Here is a 7500-nt window from a genome sequence, read left to right as displayed (position 1 = left end):
CCTACACACACACACACACACACATATAGCCTACACACACACAGACATATAGCTTACACACACACAGACATATAGCTTACACACACACAGACACACCCTCCAGTCACACCAGTGCGTTAGAATCCCAGCATGGTATGTGGAGCCATTATGGCGTGATTAAGAGCCAGGATGTGTGTGTGTGTGTGTGTGTGTGTCCTTCCTCCTTCAGTCCAGGCCCCCGGGGTAGGCCACAGCATGCCCGACTGAAAACACCCCCAACACAGCATGTAGAGCATGCCAGAGAAGAGCCTTCAATCACACACACACACACACACACACACACACACACACAGCATGTAGAGCATGCCAAACATGGCCTCATTTTCCTTTCTTTACTTTGCTTTTCTTTTCCTACTCAATGGTGCTACCATGACATCTGTACACACACACACACTCACCCTCTCTTTCTTGCTCACACACACGCGCGCACACACACACACACACACACACACACACACACACACACACACACACACACACACACACACACACACACACACACACCCTCTCTTTCTTGCTCACACACACGCACACACACACAGACACACACACACGTACCCTGTCTTTCTTGCTCAAACACACACACACACACACTCACCATCTCTTTCTTGCTCACACACACGCACACACACACACGTACCCTGTCTTTCTTGCTCAAACACACACACACACACGCACGCACAATTTGATTGCTGGACACAGTTTAGAAAATGGCACATGACAAATGACAAACCCCATAACAGCAGAGAAGAGCCTTGAAACACACACACTCACACTCACACACACTCGCACACGCACACGCACACACACCACACACACGCACACGCACACACACCACACACACACACACACACGCACACATCGGATGTGTGATATTTGTCAGGCACTTGGCCTCGACTGCGACGAGTTCAAATGTGTGTGTTTGTGTGTGTGTGTGCATGCTCTTTGTCATTTTGACAGACAATATTTTTGTGTGATATATTTTATATATTTTTTTCCTTCTGTGAAGTGACCCTGCAAATACTATTGTGATGCCCAGTGTGACTTTTTGGATAAATACACTCAGATGTCTCGCATGCACTCAAATCCATCCATCCACGCGCACACACACCACCCCCCCCACACACACATACGCACACTCCTCTCTCTCCTACTCTTTCTCCCCCCCCCCCCCACACACACACTCCTCTCTCTCTCCCCCCCCTACACACACTCCTCTCTCTCCTACTCTTCTCTCTCCCCCCCTACACACATCCTCTCTCCCCCCCCCCATACACACACTCCTCCCTCTCTCTCCCCCCCCCTACACACACTCCCCTCTCTCTCTCTCCCCCCCCCCCCCCCCACTCTCTCCATGTGGTCCTCCTGTGAGTCCTCCTGTTTGTATCTGACCCCACCAATAGTGTTGTCCTCATTCTCCTCTGACAAAAGGTGTGTGTGTGTGTGTGGTGTGTGTTGTGTGTGTGTGTGCGTGTGTGTGTTGCTTGGATGTGTGCCACTGTCCCAGTTTTGTCAGTGAACCTGGATGAACTGTAGGTCCGTGTGTGTGTGTGTGTGTGTGTGTGTGTGTGTGTGTGTGTGTGTGTGTGTGTGTGTGTGTGTGGATGAACTGTAGTCCACAACACGCATGTGCCACATACCTCAGCCCCTGAGAACTTAGGACAAACTTCTCTCTTAGTCTCCTGTGTGTGTGTGTGTGTGTGTGTGTGTGTGTGGTGTGTGTGTGTGTGTGTGTTGTGGTGTGTTCTCTCTTAGTCTCTCTTAATTTGGGTATCTACCAGTCTGCTACCAGAGCTCTTTTTTCTTGAATATTTTTCACACACACACACACACACACACGCACACACACACACACACACACACACATCAAAATCCATCCATCCACACCACAAACACACACACACACACACACACACAGACACACACATGGCCCTACAAACACCTACACACACGGCCCTACACACACACACACACACACTTTTTTACACACAGTGTGAAGCAGGGGGTTACACACACTGGGAAATCCGGTAATCTGATCGCCATGTATCTGGGTCTAACATAAATCAGTTATTCTTGTATAAATTGCTCACTCAGACACCAGCATGCTAGTGTACACACATACACCCCCCCCCCCCCAACACACACACACACACACACACCCACCCACACACACATTGGGCCCTAATTTCATTGACGGGCAATGAGCAAAGCAACGACTAAGTCTGTCCCACATGAACTAAAGCTATTGTCTGGCGTATGGGAGCTGTGTGTGTGTGTGTGTTGTGTCACACCAGCAGTGCATTAGGGTCGGATAAGACTTGAGCATGTAGTGCCGATGAGAATGCTGCCTTTTGTTTGGTGTGGTGTGGTCTTAGTCTGGCTGTGTTACCTGTGTGTGCGTGTGTGTGTCTCTCTCGTTCAGATTTGTACCCTCCTTTCATCCTCCTCCTCCTCCCCATCCTCTGTCCCTCCTTTTATCCTTCTCGTCCTGCTCCCCATCCTCTCTCTCTCTCTCTCTCTCTCTCTCTCTCTCTCTCTCTCTCTCTCTCTCTCTCTCTCTCTCTCTCTCTCTCTCTCTCTCTCTCTCTCTCTCTCTCTCTCTCTTCTCTCTGTCTCCATTCCTGTGTCCTGCTTTCTCTTTGCTTTTTTTGAAGCATTCTCATCTGCCTCTCCCTCTCATCAGTCTGTCCATTTTCTCTCTCTGACTTGCTGACTTCCTGAAGGCTGTGGATGTGTGTGGGCAGGCTGTTGGTGAGCCATCCTATTCATAGAGCACACACACACCCAGACCAAATCCTCTTCTCTCTCTCTCGCTCGTACGTACACACACACACACACAACACACACACACACATACATAGAGACTGAGAGAGAGAGGGAGGGAGAGAGAGAGAGAGAGAGAGAGAGAGAGTGTGTGTGTGAGTTTGTGCATATGTGTCTCTCTGTGTGTGTGCGTGTGTGCATGTGTGCGTGTGTGTGTGTGTGAGTGAGAGATCCACACCAGTTGCCCTGGGACACGGGACAAAGGAGACGACACGTGAGGGTCCCTCACTCTCAAACCCTCCCTGACAACTTTCTCCCCCCCCCCCCCCCATCACTTACACTGGCCTACATAAGCTGATAGAATGCCCTCACTCAAATTCCCATCATGCTCTCTGTTCCTCTGTGATGTCACCAGCATGCTCTCACTCCTGTTCCCATCATGCTCTCTGTGGCTTTGTGATGTCACCCTGACAGAACAGAGCCCTGAGTCTCTGTGAAGCATAAAGATGTTACAGCAGGTCACGCCACTGGGATGAACGCTCTTCACAGGGATAGAAAAGTGTCAAAAGTGGCCGGCCAAAAGTCATTTAGGTGCATCATCACCCAGTATGTTTTATATATTATTTTATATATTTTAAACTGATGTAGTGGCACACGCGTGTACACACACAAATAGGTCATCACCCAAAACCCACCAACACTATCCTGACCATCCCAATCAGAACACTAGAAACCAGTAATTTGATTCCCCAGCAACACTGCTCAAAAACGCGCACACACACACACACACACACACACACGTCTGTGTCATGTAACAGAAACGTATGTGTCATGTGACAGAAACGTATGTGTCATGTGACAGAAACGTATGTGTCATGTGCCATCCCCTTCAGGGTGTGTGCACACAGGCCTAGACTGCTGTCAGCTACCCAGCAGAGTTTGAGAGTGCACAGACACACACACACACACACACACACACACACACACAGCAGAGTGTGAGAGCGCACAGACACACACACACACACACACACAGCAGAGTGTGAGAGCGCACAGACACACACACACACACAGACAGCAGAGTGTGAGAGCGCACAGAGACACACACACACACACACACACACACACACACACACACACACACACACAGACACAGACACAGACAGCAGAGTGTGAGAGCGCACAGACAGGGCCAATCAGAGTGACAATACACACTCTACACCTATGCTTAGCACATGGACACTCAGGAGGACACTACACCTAGCTTATTATTCTTACAATTCTATTATTGTTTGTTTGTTTACCTTTTGTTTACATGTGGTTACATGTCCTCTGCTCTAATAAATGCCGTGTGTTTGTGCTTCACCCCGTGTCATGAAGTCCGATTCAGGACGTCAGAACTCAAGCTCTGCTGCCGACCCACGCTAGACAGACAGGACGCCACTCCCAGGGGCATTATGAGGGTCTGACTCGCTCACGCGCGATCACACTAACACAGGCGGTGTGTAACCCATTCACGAGCGATTACATTCAACACACATTTAACACAGGCCGGGTAACACACCCGTTCACGAGGGATCACATCCAACACAGGCTGTGTGTAACCCGCTCACGAGCGATCACATTCAACACAAGCTGTGTAACCCGCTCACGAGCGATCACATTCAACACAAGCTGTGTAACCCGCTCACGAGCGATCACATCTAACACAGGCTGTGTGTGTTAAACAGCCTTGGGAGGAGTTACACCAAGAGTGCATTCTCACCTCCTCCGGCCTCCTCAACAAGATCAGCACAGAAGTCCGAGACGCCGACCAGACGGCTGGAGTCCCCGGAGTGGAACGGCCGCGGCCGGGTCAGTGCCCTATCTGGGCCAGACGCGTTACGGTGGGGGGTATCGCCGGGTCAGTGCCCTATCTGGGCCAGACACATTACTGTGGGGGGGGGTATCGCCGGGTCAGTGCCCTATCTGGGCCAGACACATTACTGTGGGGGGGGTATCGCCGGGTCAGTGCCCTATCTGGGCCAGTGGTCTATCTGGGCCAGACACGTTAATGTGTGTGGGTGGGGTCCGTGTGAATTGATGAACTGGGTTATGTAATCGTGACTGGACATTTCTCATGGGACTATAGCCTTGGTCATGCCTACCCCCTGTGGTGTGTGTGTGTGTGTGTGTGGTGTAATCGTGACTGGACATTTCTCATGGGCCTATAGCCCTGGTCGTGCACCAGTTCACACGGCACTTTCACTCCATATTTATTCAGATCATCAACACTGCCCACGCTCTCAGCGTAGCAACAGATCACTGTCTATTGTTTACATCAGTCATTGCTGGATGCCTTGAAAGGGCGGGTAAAATGACTGTGTGCAAGTGACACTCACTTGCACACACTCATTTTACATTCAGTGTGTGTGTGTGTGTGTGTGTGTGTGTGTGTGTGTGTGTGTGTGTGTGTGTGTGTGTGATAGACAGAGAGTGTGTGTGTGTGTGTGTGTGTGTGTAAGTGTGTCATATCTGGGTGTGGTGATGTCGCCTGTCCGTGTCGGTTTGTTTGTTTGCCCCGCTGAGACCGAGACGCGGTTTCCACACCAAAACAAACCTCCTCCCCTGGTCCGGGAGGTGGGTAGAGTTACAAGCAAGTTTCGGCTCTGTGGCCTAACATTCCACAGTTCAACCGTTTTCTACAAGGATACTGTATGGAAGATTATTAATAACTTTAGTTTCACTATGTCTAAAATCAAATGACAGTGCAGAAGCACTAGGATTGAAAAAGAAAACGCATCGACATTTCGGCTACCTGTTTGACCGACTTAAAACTGGAGCAACATTCCAAAGCACGGGCGCTGGCCACGGTTACAATGTTGCGAACGAAACTTGAGTGGAGAAAGTTGCACATATTTACTTTCCCCTGAAACAGTGAAGCAACGGGACACACAACGTAGCGACCGCCTGCTTTTTACTCTTCTGGCTTAAACTAACTACCCCACCATCGACATCGAAACGAAAAGGTCATTAAAAATGACACAATTAGCCTACATGGAGTTCTGCATACCGCTGCTGCTGCTAAATCACAGCACTGATGTTATCCTCAACAGGCAGGCAGTCGCACACAGTGCAAGTCTACTAACGGAAGCCGCTCCCTGGCCGCCAACTGACAAACATCACTACACAGACCTACGGAGCGGGGGGACCGCCGCGCGCCTCAGACAAGCCCGCGAAACAGGTGGCGTTCCCTGCGTCCACTAATCAACTTTCGGTCGCATTCCGCGCGACATGTTCTGCCACCGACCAACCGGCGGCAATAAGCGCCGCGAAAATCCGAGCAACACACTGTGTCAAGTTATGCTGTCCAAACTACACGCCACACGCTGGCCAGCCACCACCTACTTTTTTTCTCTCCCCGCTGAACTGTCACCGATTATATGCTCCCGTTTGTGTTTAAAAGACCACTGACAGACAGAAAACACGAGAAATAACGCGGAAACAATTTTCAGTGCAGTTACGAGCTGCTTACCTCACTCCGCTCTTGGATTTAAACGCTATTCCGTCTTTTTTTCCGCCCGTGTCCCCGCCAGCCTGTGCTGCTGCAGTGTGGCCAGATGAGTGGTTTTGCTGTGGAGCGGCTGACACGGAGAGGACCCTCCCACACGTCACCCCCTGACGGCTTGAAGAATGTGTGCCCGATCGCTATTGGCTGAGGGGGAGGTGCAGCCGTTGGAATCGCTTGGATCTCCTCCCTTCCCATGGTTAAAAAATAATGACATCATTGGCACAACACGGATTGCGAGAGAACGCCGGGAAGCCGGGAGAGGGCGGCAGAGAGAGAGAGAGCGAGAGCGAGGGAGAGAAAAGGAGAGATAGAGAGAAAGGGAGAGAGAGAAGGAGAGAGAGAGAGAGAAAGAGAGAGAGGGAGGGAGAGAGAGGGAGAGGTGCGGGGTTGGGCGCAGTCGATAGCGGAGAGAGAGCACGTCCTACATGGCGAACCTCTGCGACTGTCTTTTCGCCTGTAGTGGAGTTGGTCACAGAATAATAAGTAAGATAGAAACTCCAATTTCACTTTCATGAACGAGAGGCCTTGGCACCCTGGGTCGTTTTCACTAGTGCGTTGGCACAATAAGAAACTGCTGCCAATCAATTTCATTAACATAATTTTAAAGATTTTTAAAGTGAGAAATAGGAATTGATTTCACCAGTAGGCCTAAAGTTGATTTGTTGAGTTTATACGCGTTTATACGCCCCCTGCTGAAGCCTACTCTCTGTCCCTCTTGCCTGATTTGAAGCCCAAGCTTTCTTGTAGCCTCAGCTCCTGCTGCATCTCCTATAGTTACGCCCCTCAGCTCCTATGGTTACGCCCCTCAGCTCCTCCTATAGTTACGCCCCTCAGCTCCTATAGTTACGCCCCTCAGCTCCTATAGTTACGCCCCTCAGCCCCTGGAATGAAGGCCACTGTGAGGGACTTAAAGCATTATTATAATACACTATAATACTATAAGCAGCATTATAATACGCTATAATACTACTATAAGAAGCATTATAATACCCTGTACTACTAAATGCAGCACAATATTCTGTCATGTCAATCATTCCCATCATTCCCACTCCCATCATTCCCACTAGACCCTCCCATCATTCCCACTAGACCCTCCCATCATCCCCACTAGACTCTCCCATCATTCCCACTACCAACATTCCCACTACCAT

General features: G+C 50.1%; 1 protein-coding gene across 1 annotated transcript in view; it reads right to left on the bottom strand.

The window, feature by feature from the left end:
• Window positions 1–6496, bottom strand: part of rhocb (ras homolog family member Cb) — a 22611-nt gene extending 16115 nt beyond the window's left edge. Inside the window, exon 1 of the mRNA XM_012829764.3 lies at window positions 6314–6496. The gene's annotated coding sequence lies outside the window, so the exon portion shown is untranslated. The remainder of the gene's footprint in view (window positions 1–6313) is intronic.
• Between the last annotated feature and the right edge of the window lie 1004 nt (window positions 6497–7500).

This window comes from Clupea harengus, chromosome 4 (genome assembly GCF_900700415.2).
Source record: "Clupea harengus chromosome 4, Ch_v2.0.2, whole genome shotgun sequence".
Lineage (NCBI taxonomy): Eukaryota > Metazoa > Chordata > Actinopteri > Clupeiformes > Clupeidae > Clupea > Clupea harengus.
Note: the sequence above shows the minus strand (reverse complement) of the source record. Positions and strands in the feature narration are given on the sequence as shown.